The sequence below is a fragment of the Narcine bancroftii genome, chromosome 10 (genome assembly GCF_036971445.1).
Source record: "Narcine bancroftii isolate sNarBan1 chromosome 10, sNarBan1.hap1, whole genome shotgun sequence".
NCBI classification, from domain to species: Eukaryota; Metazoa; Chordata; class Chondrichthyes; order Torpediniformes; family Narcinidae; genus Narcine; species Narcine bancroftii.
The window spans coordinates 79831079-79848428 of NC_091478.1; the positions used below are offsets into that span (position 1 = coordinate 79831079).

Consider the following 17350-nt stretch of genomic DNA (forward strand, 5'->3'; position numbering starts at 1 on the left):
TAAAAACAATGATAATAATGATGAGCTTACTGGCATACACTTTGTGCGGTGCACGTATCTACCAAAGTTCTTACTTGATGTGGGATGCAGAAAGAAAAATAAAGTTGAAGAGATAAGAACAAATTGAAGGAAAATGGCATATCCCTTCCTAGTGTAGGGAGAAATTCCTGTTTGCAACTCCACAAGTGATACCCGGAGTGGTTCACTTCACAATGGCACTGCCACTGGCAGGACTAATTTAATTATTGGTACTTATTTTTAATTGGAAATTATGAAATATAAAAAAAATAACACCAGTACTTGGAAAGCACCTTATGAAAAGTTGATGCAATAGATTCACAGTACAATATGAATTGTACTTTGCTCCACTGAATCTGTGCTGACCAACAATCACCTATTTACACTCTATGTTCATTCATCCCATTTTTTATTCTCCTCACATTCCCATCAACTCCCCTCAGATCTTACGGAAGTGTTGGAGGCAAATTCACAGACACTTGGTGACTCTGAGGGGCTCTTTTGCTTCTCTCTCTCTCTCTCACTCTCTCTCACTCTCTCTCACTCTCACTCACTCTCACTCACTCTCACTCACTCTCACTCACTCTCACTCACTCTCACTCACTCTCACTCACTCTCACTCACTCTCACTCACTCTCACTCACTCTCACTCACTCTCACTCACTCTCACTCACTCTCACTCACTCTCACTCACTCTCACTCACTCTCACTCACTCTCTCTCTCTCATTGTATAGGCAACTCCTGCCAGGGGAGAATCTGTCTGCCTTGCAGCAGGAAAAAAGAAATCTCTTGTAATATGACATAGTTTTATTACTATGAATCATCTAAACCAATTTACAATGGCCAATTAATCTACTGACCTGATCAACTTTGCAATATGGTAAGAAACCAGAGCACTCACAGGAAATCTATGTAGTCACAGGGAGAATGTGCACACTACCCACAGACAGAACCCAATGTCAGGATTGAACCTGGGTCTCTGGAGCTGTGTGACAGCAGCCATACCTGCTGCATCACAGTACCAGCCAGTGTAAAAAGATACAATCAGGAAACATATTGTTGTGCCACTCAGACACCCAATCACAACAAAGAGAATATGAGTTGCAGGGTTCATGATTTGAAAGCAAGAATCAAAGCTAATGTGCTCTTCCCAAGTGTGATCCCAAATGAAGTGGGAAAAATGTCTGTTTGATTTTCTGGCTTAGACAATTGAAGAACATTAGAAATCTACAATCACCTCTGATCTGGTCAGGTTATTCCTTAGTTATCAGAGAACAACACAAAAGCAGCAGCTTCAATTCCACACACAAATAAATTGTTGAAAGCAGCTACTGTAGAGGAGGCAATGGCCACATCCTCTAAACTTATGGAAAAATATACCTCCAAAAACAAAACACAAGTTCAAGACACATTGTTGAACTGCTTTGTTCCATTTTGTGCATCTGACTGATATTTTTGCATCTTATTCTTGGAATAGAATTGTATGGGACATGTAACACAACAAATAGAGTTATTAACTCTTTTGAATTTGCTGAAGGGTATCACCCAGTCAACAAACATTGCCAGTCAATCAACAAGTGAGTACTGTCACTGTCGAATTGCTTGGAACTTAGCGATCCATGGGCTTGTGCCAGTCATTTAGATTGGCGGGAGGAGTCTGACAAAATGCTTCATGCTTTCTGTTCTATTCCTCATTTGGCTTCTGGCACTATTTGAATAACTCACATACTATAATTATAAATGCAACTCACTGGCATTTACTTGTGATCTCATAAGCTTTGTACAATAGAAAGATTCATTTACCTCATTTCTGAAAACACATTGGTTTTTAAAATAGCAGAGATCAATTTTGCAAAAGAATTTCAAAGTTAATTCACAAAATTGGGAATGTAACTGGTGATAATTAGTCTAATATATTCTGCGGCAAGTATCCTTGCCAGCAATGCATCACTTGGTCCTTCAAGTATTCTGTTGTTCACAAATAGGAGCAGTATGATAGATGGGCAAATTTAGAAAACGTGCTATTTTTGGATCTGTACTTGTACTTAATTATCACAAACTAAGAAATGTCTTTGACATTTATGACACATCTGAAATCTCGTCCACTGATTCTGAAAGCACTGAAATGATATAGTCTGATATATACTGCAACTTCTCCACTTTGCTTTCCAAAATATTACTATCACAGATTAAAACAAAAACCCGACAAAGAACGACTAATTCAGGCAACACACAAATGCTGAGAGAACTCAGTGGGTCAGTCAGCAGCGATGGAAAGCAATGCACGGGATTTGGTCGGTCTGGAATTTTGGATTTTCCAGATTCTTGTGCGGTAATTTTAAAATTCAAATTGAAGGTGGAAGAAAGAGATAAACATGTAAATGCTGATTGTTTATTCAGTAGCAAGTAAAAAAGAAAAATATAGTATACAAATTAATTTTGTGATAAGATACCTACAATAAGCGTGGTTGCTTGTTGCCATGGTGCATCTGTAGCACGTATGCATGCACGCACACATGCACATAGAAGCTCACCCAAATCCTTGGGTGGTCCAGTTGGACTTTAACTGTAGTTTCAGCCTGAAACCTTTCATCAGGAATAGCAAGAAACTGGCAGAAGTTCAAACAAAAGTCTGAGGGGCACAGGTTGGGAGGGAAATAAATGGCGGATAAAAGGTATGAAGCTAGGATGTGAGAGGAGGAAGAGGCGGAGGGCTGAGGAAGGTGCATTCTGATTGGCGGTAGGAAGAGAAGGGAGTGGGGAGCTGGAGGAAGAAAAATATGGGGGATGGGGAGGTAGACGGTGCAAGGTAAGTAAAAGAGAAGGAAAAAAGGAAGAATGGGGCTAGACAAATAAGGGAAAGTGAGGAGGGAGGGTGGGAAAGCAAGAGGCGAAGTTACTGGAAATTGAGGGAAATATGACTAATTCAAATTTTTGATCAATGTTCAAAGAAATTTCAACATGCTATCAACACTTGTAAAATGTTGTTCTCATGTATCCCTATCAATCGCTTCTTTAAAAATAAAGGAATCAACTGTCGGGTCTGACCTTTGATTCATTGATAATGTCTATCTTTCATGTTACTGTGGTAACCGCAGGTTATTGATGGTTGAAACTCAGCACTGTTAATGCCATAGAATGTAAGGGTAGATGGGTAGGAGACTGTGCAATTCACATAACTGGTGGAGAAACTCAGCAGGTCACACAGCATCCGTAGGAAGTGTAACCAATGTCTCGGGTATGAGACCTACACTGGGAAAAACCAGGTGGGCATAAATTACAAGGGAGGAGGGAGGGGGAAGAGGGAGGAGAGGGTAAAAGGTTGAGAGGTAATAGATGGGCTGCAGGTGGGAGGATAGATGAGGATAAAGCTGAGAAGGGGTAAGGGAGAGGGCAGAGGGTGAGGAAGGGTAGCTTTTTCATAGAAGAAAGGGAAAGGGTTTGAGAGCTAGAGGAAGGGAGACAGAGGCGTAGGGAAAGAGAGAGAGAGAGAGGGTAGATAGAAGTTTGTTGGTGCCGGCTGGTTTTGTGGTGTCAATGTTGCTTGCCATTTCTCAGCTGTGCCAGAATGTTATTTAGATCTCACTGTATACAGATGTGAATTGCATAATTTGTTAAGGATTTGGAAGTGATTCTGAACATGGTCCAATTAGAAAACATTCCCACTTCCAGTCCTCCAAAGGAAGATAGATCATTGATGAGGAAGATGGAGATGCCTTAGTGAGGACATTAACCCCTCAACAACTCCAGCAGTCACAACCATCTTCCTTCTGTAAGGTAGGAATCCATCTACTCAAAGGTCTTGCTTTGATATCCAGTGACTTCAGTTTTACCATGGATGCTGCATTTAATTGAATTTTAATTTTTAAAACATTTAGACATCACAGTAACTGGCCCTTTAGGCCCATGAGCCCATGGTGCCCAATTACACCCTCAGTGTGTTTTGAGGGGTGGGAGGTAACCAGAACACCAGGAGGAAACCCAAGCAGACACAAGGAGAATGTCAAACTCCTTACAGACAGCGCATGATTCGGACCCTGGCTGGTGCTGTAACGGTATTGTGCTACCTGCTACACAAACTGTGATGCACGTTGCCATTCTCATCTCTGGATCTGCTCTGGTTATGCTGCTATGTTCCTTAGTTGTCAGAGAACAACAACAAGATAGTGATGAGGTGTGGACTGCCATGGTCCTGCAGAAACCAAAACTGGATATTGGTTCGCAGCATTATTGGGTTAGAACGTGTCACCTTAACAACTCCTCCAGCATTTTGCTGATTTGTGAACAAGATGAACTGGGAAGTTGCCACATTAGTGGGAATATGCCAGCTCTACTAGAGGCACAGCTAGCTCTGGTCCACAGGTATTCAGTACAGGGAGTCCCTGAGTTACAAACAAGATCTGTTTCTATGTATGTCTTTAAATCAAAAAAGTCAGAACAGGTCCATACAGTTCTTATTTAGTGTTAGTTAGTCAAATGTTTGTCTTAGTACTGTAAATAACATTTAAAAAACAGTTTACATAGAAAAAAAAATCATGATTAAAAGTTAACACTTACTCTCATTCCGTTGATATCTCGTATACTGGAAGGGGCTTTCATGACATAACATTATGCGCATGCACGAATTGAGGGCACAATTTGTTCATATAAATGATTTGTGCGTTAAGTCAGACGTTTGTAACCCGGGGACTCCCTGTATTACAGATTGCTGAATGGCGTGTATCAAATCCATTTGGTATCAAGATCCATCTGAGGCTCTCATATGTACAAAACAATATTTATTTATATAAATAAAATAATTATCCTGTATTGTTTGTCTGTTTGTGTGTTAAGTCTAGTTGTGTGTCTGAGTGTTTTGCACCGAGGACCTGAGAACACTGTTTCATCAAGATGTATTTGTACAGACGACAATAAACTTGACTTAAAAAATCAAATTGGCTAAAGACTGGTTTCTGTGAGGATGGGATGTCAGAGGAAGATGAGAAGGCTCATCCACTTGGACATTCAAGCTGAAGATGATTCCCCCTTGTTTTCAGCCCTCACATCTGGGCAATCACGGACAGATTGGTAGGTCAATGAGGACAACATAAAGCAGGTTTATCCCTCATGTTTGCTTGCTGCCACAGGTCTAGTCTAGCAACCCTGTCCTCCAGGATTTCGCCAGCACGGATGCTGCTGGTCGACCAAGCCTCTGTTGGTGACATTGATGTGTCCTTGCTACTTTCAGTTACCCTTTTTAAACTGAAAAGACACATTATTGCCGAATACATGACCCATCTCAGGAAGCCGGCTTGCTTGTTCACACAGAACTGAGAAAAGGCAGCTCCATAAGTCAAATATGCTCCACCACTGAGACTACCTACCTAGGTGGATCAAAGGCGGATAAGTCTAGACTCCTCAATCTACCTTGTGATTCTTTCACACAGTGCTCGGAAGGTGGATAAAACCCGGCTTTCAAGCTCAGAATAAAAGGGGCTAGTGTTTTTACCAAGTGTTGAATGTCAAGGAGCACTGATTCATCAGCTGGGAAGGCCAAAGGTGGTATCAGGAGGAGATTTCTTTGCCCATGTTTGACCTAATGTTGTGAGACTTCATGGTCTACAGTCAATTCTGAGGGCTCTGACCGATACTCCTACTCAGTTGATAATTATGGTAGCCTCACTTTTGGTGGATCTGTCTGGTCAGTGGGACAAAATGTATGCAGGGTTTGTGATGGAGAACTCTGTCACTTTGTCAGTAGGTTCAAGTGAGTGAGCATATCAAGAATGGAAACATATTGATGCCTTCTCTCTTTGTCCTTACTTTGCTCCAACAGAGCCCAGGTCTCTTGTAAAAATTCTTATTATCAAGGTAATAGTCCCATTTGTCATAGCATTTGTCCGTTTTCTTGATAAACCCTCCATTCTGACCAAACAATTCACACATAACGAATTTTAATGCAGTGAAAATACCCATTTATGTTTTAAAAATAAATGAAGAAAGAGCATTTTAAACTCAAGCCACAGAGTTTTAGGATGGATGATAAGAACATTTGGTCAAATTTTGAGTTGACAAGGCAGTATTAAAGGGAGAATTTTAGGAAAGGAATTAAGGAGCTCAACGTCTAAGCAGTAGAAAGTTCAGTCATCATGGATAATATTAAAGATGTACAAAATCATGCATCTATCTTTTAAATTGGTCCGTGGATAATATCCCATAAAGAATTTCACTGAAGAAATATTGACCAGAGAAAAGGCAAAGCAATAAGGAGTTGCTCAGAATCTATTCTTAAATTTTAAAAATTAGACATACAGCACAGTAACAGGCCCTTTTGGCCCACAAGCCTGTGCCACCCCATTGATCTACAACTCCCAGTACATTTTTTGAATGGGGGGGAAGAAACTGGAGCACCTGCAGGAAACCCATGCAGACACAGAGAGCATGCAAACTCCTTACAGGCAGTGCCAGATTCAAACTGTAACAGCATTTCGCTAACCGCTATGCTAACTGTGTCACCCACAATCTATAGTTAACAGGTTCTTTAAATTCTATAAGCAAATAATTGTCATCCAAACTTCCAAAGTTACTTTGTCAGTAGTGACAATGTTTGGCCCTAAGTTTCAACACTTTGCAATATGGCAATCAAGCGTGGAGAAAGGTTATACTTCAAGATGGAATTTAATGATGAAGGAAAATGGAGAAGGGACATGAGATAGGAACTAATGAGTATCTAGCATTCTTGGAAAGAGTCTAGTGAATTTTTGCCACTCTCCAACTAGGCAAATTCATCTTTTTTTTTAAGGCAATGAGACCATACATGTCGACAATATTTCACCAGAACACTATATAATTGCAGTAAGACCCATTTACTCCTGTACTCAAATGCTATCTTTTTTTAGGCCTATCTTTTTTTAGGCCAACATTTCGTTTACTTCCCATATCACTTCTTGTGCTTGCATGTTGACTTTGAACAACATAAAGGTCAATTGATATTACCTAAAGACACCCACATTATGAATATCAACATTACACAAGTTGTCCACATTTAAAAAGTACTGTACAGAACTCCATTTTTCTGTTTTGTGCACCAAAATCTATGACTTCACATTATTCCACCAGTTCTACCTCATTCAACATCTCCTCACTTGTCAGGAAAGCACAACTTCTGCAACTGCTCTTCCTGAGAGGACTGAGGCTGGCAAGGCTACCATTCACCATTATGTCAACTTTCTATAGGAGCTCTATTGAGAGTACCCTGGCCAGCTGTATCACAGCATGGTACAGTTGCTGCAGAGAAATAGATCAGAGGTCAATCCAGAGGACCATAAGAGTGGCGGAAGATCACTGGAGTCTCCCCACCCCCCTCCAACCAACAATGGAATGATCTAACGGGATTGTTGTCTGAAGAGGGCGCACAAAATCATTGAGGACCTCTTCCATCCCGCACTCAGCATCTTTCAACTGCTCCCACCAGGAAAGAGAAACTGCTTCTTCCCACGGGCAGTGAGAATGCTGAGTGACCAAAGGAACTGGTCACACTGACCATCCAAGACTCTCATATTTACAAAGAAATAGTGATTTATTTATTTGTAGATATGAATAGTGATCCTGCATATGTATTGTTTGGCTATATATGTGTTATGTCTGGTTATGTGTCTCTGTGTTTTGCACTGAGGACTGGAGAACACTGTTTTGTTGGGTTGTCTTGTGCAATCAGATGACAATAAACTTGATGACTCTTAGGAACCGGATTGGGTGTGGAGACACAAGCAGGTTATCACATCTCCATACTTAATTACTGATACAACAATTGTAAAATTTCATGAAAGCATTCTCAAAACACTAGTTTGAAAGTCTTAAAAATGCCATTTGTATTGATGGAATGCCTCCTTATGATTCAACAGGATGGTATGTATAAGAACTATTTGAAGTAACCACAATATATGGCTTTTTTCAATCCAACCAACTCTCAGCAAGTGACAGGTTTGAGTAGAAAAAGGGAGAATCTCAGAAACCAAAGGATAAGTACTAAAAATAAATTTATATGCAAAACCTCTGCTGTGGTTTATCTTTGCTGTAGTTTATCTTCCTCTTCCCCTCGAGCTGTCATTTTTAATTTACTTTCTCTCACAAGACAGATTCTGGAAAAATATTTTTAACATTCACGCAGAAGAATCCCAACTAAAGGAGCATCTGTGGACAAGAACCTGTAACTGGCACATGAAGGTTAAGGACAAAAGGATTTTATATACAGTATATAGTCATGTAATAGTTGAGTTTTGGGGACTAATTATTTGGGGTCAAATATAGGCAGGGTCGACTTTTACACGGATACTACTTTTGACCTAGGTTAAGACATCAGGAGCTTGGATGGCCGGGTCTGGGTGGTAAGTCCACATTCAAGGCTTAGGGTGCTCTGGTGGGTGGGCAGCTGAGGCAAGGATCTACGGTTGGGAGTTTGGGTGGGTGGGTGGCCAAGGTGAGGGTCCACAGTCAGGGTGTCAGGAACTCTGGTGGACGGGTGGCCAGGGTGAAGATCCACGGTCAGGGAGTTGGGAGCTTGGATGGGTTGGCTTATGGTCAGGGTGTCAGGAGCTCGGATGGGCTAGTGGTCAAGGCACCGGAAGCTCAGATGGGCAGAAGCTGGGATGTCGGGAGCTTGGATGGGTGAGCAGCCGGGGTGGGGATTCACTGTCAGTGCTTCAGGAGCTTGGATGCGTGGACGGTTGTGGCAAGGTTTCATGGTCGGGGTGTTGGGCAGGTGGTTGTGGCCAAAAATAGGAGGTTCAACTTTTACACAGGATATATGGAAAATACTTTATTTTGGGGCCAAAGGAGAGGCAGGGCCAACAATTATATGGGATTGAGTACGACATGAATACATAAGGTAAATATATCAATGTGTCATCCCCCCACGCCCCTGTCCCTTGCTTTAATTATTGGCACTGGTTTTATTTAACTTGGTTCAAATCATATATTAGAATTGTCAGCTTAAGATCAGCAAACCTATCTCAAAATAGCCTTTTAAACAGCTGCTAAAATAACGTATTTAGTTCTCTGTGGTGTCCATATTATGGTGGCAGTTTTGCTGCACCTGGGTTCTCTTTCACAGATTGCTCATCTGCACACTTGGGTATACAAAGCTCTTACTCCCTGCTCCAAGTCATTAAAGGGTCAGGATCCTGATCAGTCAATAACTGAGGGTCACAAACTTAAATCTCAGGATATTCTGCTATTTATATGAAAATGACTCGAGGACATAGGTTTGAGGGGAAAGATTTAAAGGGAACGTGAAGGGGAACATTTTCATACTGAGGATGATAAGTATGTGGAACAACTTGTCAGAGAAAGCAGTGGAGACAATTGCAATGTTTAACAGACATTTAGGCAGGTAGATGGATAGAAACCATTTAGAGGGATATAGACCAAATGCAGACAAATGGGATTAGTTTAGATGGACAAATTAGTTGGCATGGACATAGAAACCATTTAGAGGGATATAGACCAAATGCAGACAAATGGGATTAGTTTAGATGGACAAATTAGTTGGCATGGACATGATGGCATGAAGAGCTTGTTCATGTTGCCAAACTCTATTTGTCCCATTTAATAGGATTTGTGATATTACCAAAACAGCCCTTTGAGCAGAGTTCAAACATCCTGCAGAGTGGCAAAGGAGTTGGGTCTTTGACATTAAAAGTAAATCAAATGCTTTACTGAAACAAATCTGAAACGACATGTCTACTATCCCTCTAGCAGGAAGCCATGCTTACTGAATTGATTTAAAGAAGGACATCCAGCAATCTACACCATTTCTGAGAACAAACAGTGCAGGCTTAGCATGGATGGAAATACTTCCAATTTCCAGGAGTAATATTTGTCTATGTTTAGCATGAGAAACTTCAATGCTGTTTGCTATTTTCCCCCTTCCAATTATTTTCCTCTCAATTATATTTGATGTAGTGTGAGACATGAATGTTATTTTCTACTTATAAATGACTCGAGAAGAGCTTAAACCTACAACTCCTGCCACTGGAGATTAGCATCTAATATCATGAAGTATACTAATGATGCAGAAAGTCTTAGAAAAGGAAGTTTTCAAACCACGCCTTGCAAACTCTGCCTCTATTAGGACATGTAGCTGAGACTTATAGACCACCTCTACACTTTGGATACATAATCAAGATGCACGAAAAAAGAAAGCAAACCTTAAAAATATTAAACTACTTTTGACATTACAAAATAATTAAACCTTTTCTGCACTGGTCGAGGGAATATTCAAAATTTCTACACCGTTGAAGAGGAAGAAATGATTCTCTAATACTTTTGCCAACTTCAACACAATCCCACACCTTCCCCACCCATCCCAGAGAGTCCGAGACCCTTCCCTCCCCACTGACACTTACACCCTCTTGGACACTTCTTGTTGTAATTGCAGAAAGTGTAAAACTTGCCCCAATCTCTCCCCCTCTCACCTTCATCCGAGGCCACAAACAGAACCTCAAGGTGAAGCACATGAACATTATCCAACCTAATCTACTACATACATGTACTCAGTCTCCTTTACATCAGTTAAACCAAATGCAGACTGGATAACAGCTTCGCGTAGACCCATGGTCCACTTGTGGCTCTCAGCTAGAACTCCCAAGAGCCATCATTTTCACTATTCCCACACAGACATGTCTGTCCTCATCCACTACCAGGGTGAAGCTAAACATAAACTTGAGGAACAACACAACATATTTTTCCTGGCCAGCCTTAAATTTTAACAGCATGAACATCATTTTTTTTTCTAATTTTAGGTAACACCCATCTCTATCTGATTCCATCTTTACATTACCTACAGTAGCGCCATTCATACTTTTCTCTCCAATAATCCTCTCCCTCTACTTGTCTCACCACTTCTTCTACCCCCTGTCCAATGTCCCATCATCTCTTAGCACCCCTCCCCCAGCCTTTTTATCCTCCTCTGTTTTCTCCTTTATAACCACCTCTTCCCTCTTTAGTGTTGATGAAGGTCCCCACTCAAAACATTAAATGCCCATTTCTACCTGTGGATGTCATCTGATCCACTGAGTCTCCTAGTTTGTCATTATTTGCAATAAAATAGTGATGTCAATTGTTTCAACATTACAAAATAATTTCTAAAGCCCAATGATAAAACCAACAGTTACTTTTATTTCCAATATTTTATAGAATAAAAATGAATGGAGAAAAATTGGAAGCTTTAGCTTTAATTCAAATAGATCCAAGTAGTTAGTACAGGTGCTCATTTATTCCAATAACCAATTAAAATGACTGGTAAGTATCGTGATCAAGAGGAGAATTAAACTCTTAATTATTTGGTGATAGGATGAAAATGTGACAATGCATGTAATACTTTAATTTTTATGTATATAAATATAGATTCTATTCTACTCCAATTGATACATAAGTCTACCCTGGCACCTTTGTTTTCTAGAATCTCCAGAGTTAAGAACTACGGAAGTACTGAAGAATATCTCTCATTTTCTTTTTTTTAAATGTCCTTTCAACCATTGTAAAGTTAGTTCTAGACCATGGGTTGAGCCTACACAGCTGAAACTAAAAAGAACATGTACTCAGCAAAATGCTTTCTCCCTTTAAGCGCTTAGATTTAAGTAGCATTGAAACAATTCAATATTACATTTCCCCCTATATAAAACTGGAGCTGAAATATGCAGGTCAGAGCTCTCTCACTCTCCAGATGGCTTTTTATGGAAAAATGTTTTAACACCAGAAATAAATCACTTTGGAAGAAGGAGTAGACAGATAGTAGTATTATGTTTACAAAGCTCATGAGGTTCCCTAAAACAGCGTTGTTTTATTGATAGGCATTCCTTGACTATTCACACAGAAAATAATAAAAGGGGACATTCACAATGGTTGCTTGTGGATGCTGTTATGTGCAAAATTAAGAAGGATGATGATATACTTCAGGTATGAACAGCATTAATTTGTAGAGATGACCATGTTTGGTAAATCTGGACTGAGGGAAATCCCCCTGAAGTGGAAATTGAGCTGCAACCCATATTTTGTGTACTTTCAAAAGACAGATCTGGTTGGTGCAAGCAACAGATGATGAGGTGAAGTTACAATGGTAGTACTCGACTCATTTCTTTAAGGAGCTATTTGCCTCTTATTTATAAGTAAAATACAAAAGTCTGCAGACACCGTGGTTGAAGTAAAAACACAACGTTGGAGAAGTTCAGCAGGTCAAACAGTGTCCTTGGTCTAGTAAAGATAAAGAAACATAAACAGTTTCAAGCTTGAGCCCTTCATAAAGGTATTTGATATGTATATACCTTGATGAAGGGTTCAAGCCTGAAACGTTGGTTATGTATCTTTATCTTTGCTACATCAAGTACACTGTTTGACCTGCTGAGCTTCTCCAACATTGTGTTTTCATGCCTCTTATTTATCCCTAGCTTATTAACATGTGATTACCAGTAGTAATTGGTTCTCAAACAAGTGAGCAGAAAAATGAATCTGGAACTAGCTTCAAAGGCCTGTTCAATGCTGCCCAACTCGATGATTTTGCGAAAGCACAAGCCAGTAAAATATATAATAAGCTAGTATTCATATCCTATAACATAGCTATACTTGTTTCTGTATGCTAACCTGTTGTGCTTTTGTTTCCAAATGCATTTTTACACAGCATTGAATCAGCCCCTTTGGCTCCCCTGCGCTGTGTCAACCATCAGGCATTCAGTCAGGTTATCTGTTTTCTCTTTAGTTTCACAGCAGTTTATTGCCTCACCCCAGATACTGGAGAGACAATTGATCTAGAGCTAAAAAAACGTGCTGGAGAAACTCAACGGGTCAGGCAGCATTTGTAGAGGCGAAGGGGTTCAGGTCAAAACCTTGCCTCAGGACTGAGAGGAAAAAGGGGAGAAAACCAGTAAAAAGAGGTGAGGGTGAGGGGTGAGGCAGGAGCTGGCAAGTGATAGCTGGAGGAATTGATGGGTAGATGGAGCTTGGTGAAGGACAGAAGGCTGGAGACAGCATCAGAGGTTGTGAGGAGATTATTTGAGACAGCAAATGCTGAAGATCATGGTACCTGATAAGAAAAGGTGAGACATTGAACTATTTTACAGGAAGATGCTGAGCAAATTGGAACAGTAAGGGGAGAGGATGGGGGACCAAGTGCATTGAAAATAAATGCTGAAATATCCAAAGGACCTTTGTGATATATTACTGAATATTATAACTATAATGTTGATAACATTGGACAACAAAGATCTTGCTTCCTGAACACTTTTGGGTGCATTTTATGGATTTTGGGCCGCTGCTCGCAAAATTCACCTTCAAATTTTCGTATCATGTACTTTTTTTTAATATAACATAATTTTGTGATTACCTGTCATATTTTAAGTCTACTTCAAGCATACAAAACATGGTCCAACATGTCAATGAAACTTCATTTTCTGCATTAATACTTGGACTTCTTCCCTGCTGATCTTGGTACAGTCAATGTTGAACATGGTGAAAGGTTTCACCAGGACATTGCCACCACAGAAAAGTGGTGAGAAGCATCAGATGCCGAGTACAAATGAAAATCAGCGTCAAAACATTTTTATGTCAGTTGAAATAATGCTATGTGTTAGCATCATTATGCAATTAAAAGTGCTAAATTCAATCAAAGTTAATTTAATGTTTCTCCAACTTCCTACATGATACAGCAAATCTGAAATTATCTTTGAGCTCCACGTGAAGTTGTCTATCATAATCCCCATTTTTTTTTGGGAAGCAAACCTTCTGAAAAAAATTGTTGCCCAGTGTAATAAGGATAAAATTGATTGGTGAAGCAAGAAGACCATATATAGCCATCTTACGAAGTGATTGTTTTAAGAGTTTCCTTTTGTGGCATGAAGTACCTGCCCACACTTTTCCTTCCAAATAAATTCACATCATCTACTTCCATTTTTTTTCTCTCCTAAACTATCACCAACGAGCTGCAGTCTCCCAGCTCTACCCTACCCAACTCCCGCTCCTTAACCTGGCTCCAATTGCCCATCATCACCCTCATGCCTGCGTCCTCCTCTAACCTGTTCACACGGGCTATCCTTCCCCCCCCCTTTATACTCCCCATTCTGTTGCAGGATCTCAACATAAAATATTGACCATCCCCCTGCCTCTACAGTTACTGCCTGACCTGCTAAATTTCTCTGGCAGTTGCATTTCTCAACTTGGCCACTTTGTGATATTCTACAAGTGCTGGCGAAAGTGGTAAAGTTGATAACATTGCAATTTTGGTCAGTCCATTTTTTTCCCAAATCTATGTGAAGAACTTTGCTTTCAATACTGTGCAAAAGTTACACTACTCAGCAAAGATTTATCTGATATTTCTTCCCAAATTGCGCACTTAAAAGTCATCAGATACAATGGTTTCTCATTTTCTTTTGAGATAAGAATCTCTATTAAAATGACGCTGGCATCATCATGTTCTCGGGTTTACAGTTTGAATGGTGTACATTAGTACAACTAGTACGAATGATTGAACTAATGAATCTTTCAAGCAGCAACAAAACATAAAATGTTCATCATAAAATCTGTTTTACAACAGACATGTGCATTTAGAATTTGGAACGTATCCCACCTATTTATACATGTAAAACAATCACGTTGAAATCAAATGGTTCAAACGGTCATTAACCTTTACTCTTTCTTTTTCCATAGATGTTGTCTGTCCTATTGACCATCCCAAATCTTGTTTTTCTTTCAAATTAGATGAAACTGCTCTGACCAACAACCTCACGCATATCAAGAACAATGGAAAATTTAAATGGGTAAGTGAAGCAAAAAAAACAGCAGACGCTGGAATTCTGAAACAAAAACACAAAATATTCAGCAGACCAGGCAGCATTTGTGCAGAGTGCAGCAAATTCAGCATCTCACGTCAATAACACGTCACAAGATTTGGAGAAGTGATGAAACAAAGGTTGCAATGGGGGCGAAGAATGAAAAAACAGAGACAATATCTGTGATAAGTGGAGACTAATGTTGTCCAGGCAATGATTTCTTTTAATGCCAAATATTAGAAAGAGGGAGTAAAAAAGAAACTAAGAGAACACACTGGAATGCCATTTATAGGACACAATAGTTGCAAAGCATCTGGAACAAAGAGAATACTGGAAATACCCAACAAATCAGTCAGCATCTCTGGAGAGAGAATGTTGAGTTGAGCAACTTCAGGAAGTCAGCCTTTCTGGTTCATGTCAGAGTTGGGTGGATCTGATACAAGATGTTAAATCGGGTTTTCTTTCTCCATGGCTCCTGACTATTTCCAGCATTCCTTTTTGTTACTCCAATAGGGAAAATGCTAGTATGCGTCATTAAGTGGATAAATCAGGGCAGTTCAAAAATAACAAGATCAGCAAGAAGAGAAGGCATCAATGAATGGGAAACTGTGTTTGAAAAGTTTGCTGGAACTCTTTGAAGTCACAGGATGTTTGGATTTCCATAAAGCATTTGATAAACATTTACTCACAGGAGTGCACTGGATTGAGGTACGACAATGGAATGTATCATCAATAACTTGATGACTTTGATGAAAGAACTGGATACGATGTCATCAAATCTACCGATGAAGCAAAGATAGGTAGGTTTGCAAATTGCAAATGAGGACATAAGCAACCCGCAGCATTTTATGGACATGTTCAATAAGTGAGCAAGAAGTTATTTGAAAAAAGTATGTCATAGCAGAAGGAGATTTAGGAGTCCGAGCATGTGGACCACAGATAGCTAGCACCCAGTTTCAACAAGTAACTAGAAGGCTAATGTAAATGCAAAATTTATGAGTGAAAAATAGGGAAGCTTTGATGCAACTTTGCACAGCACTGCATATAGTTTCATCCTCATACTTACAAAGGAATATACTCATATTTGATGCAGTAGAGAGAAGGCACATTTGGGTTGATTCCTAGGATAAAGGAGCCGATGTATGAAGAGAGGTTGAACTGTTTAGGCTAATACTCATTCAAGTATTGAAGAATGACAGATAATCCTCATGAAACATAAGATTCTGAGGTTGATTGACGGAGTGAATGCTGAGATGATGTTTCCTCTTTGCGGTGATGTCCAGAACTAAGAGCATAACTTCAGAATAAAGAGATGCTCAATTTTGATGGAGATACTCTTCATTATGGAGTTGTGAATTATTGGAATTCTTGACATTAGTTGTAAATGTGACATCATTGACAGATTTTATACGATGGAGTTAAGGGAAATGAGGTAAATCCTGTGATATTAAGGTCAAGACTGGATCAGTCATTGAATGGCAGAACTAACTCAAGGGGCTACATTAGCTCCTGTTACTGATGTTCTCGTATTTCACGATTCCAAACACCACTACGTTCTGTGTCCTGTAGATATATCATGTCTTTTCGTATTTTTTTCAGTCCCTGACTCCATTACTGAGAGTAATTGTTACTTGCTAAATATCAGTCGCCATCCAATTGCAGATATTTTCTTTGTTCTCTCCATCTTTTCCTTCTCTCATTTTTCTCCACTGTCACTCAATTAAAATGTTAACAGTTTATCTCACCACACCCACTGCCTGACTTCTTGATTATTTTCACTGTTTTCTGCTTTTGTTTCAAAATTGAGCCCTAGTGTTTTTCTAACATTACTGCAGAACTGCTAAAATAAGTATTAGGACCTTCTACAAGTCAATAATGACTGGTCATCTTTTTCGAGCTTCTTCAAATTTAACACTTTAGGGATCCAAACTCTTGGACCAGATGAAAATAACCATACGCAGTCATGTATAGACTAACAGACTGCAACACAGGAAATTCTCATTGACAGTTTACAGTGCAAAGTACAGAATTCACTGTCCCATGACCAACATTCCTTTCAATTGAAATGTATTGAACTTGATGCTTGGGACTTTTAAAACAGTAACAGATTAAATTCATTGTAGAATGTTATGGCGTATCCTTTCTAATGCAAAACTACTTGAAACGGCATGCCAAATCTGAGTTACAGTCAATCAACTTCTCTGTCATTTAATTTAGCTTTCACAAAGCAAGGCACAGTTAGTGCAATGCTGTTACAGCGCCTGCGGCTGGGATTTTGAATCCAGCGCTTTCTGTAAGGAGTATGTGCGTTCTCCCCAACTCACGTGTGTTTCATCCGAGGGCTCCTGTTTCCTCCCACCCTTCAAATTAGACCCAGTTGTAAGTCAATTGGGTGGCATGGTTTTGAGGACCAAAAGGTCCTGTTATCCTGCCTGTATGTCTCATATTTCTTTTTAATTTAAAAAATGCAGAATTTAAAAGAAATTAACTCCAGAACAAAACAGTACTTAAAATTCCAATTTTACCTTTTCAT

General features: G+C 39.7%; 1 protein-coding gene across 2 annotated transcripts in view; it reads right to left on the reverse strand.

Moving 5' to 3' along the window:
* slc6a2 (solute carrier family 6 member 2) overlaps positions 1-17350 on the reverse strand; it is a 126381-nt gene that overhangs the window by 99602 nt on the left and 9429 nt on the right. The window lies entirely within an intron of this gene.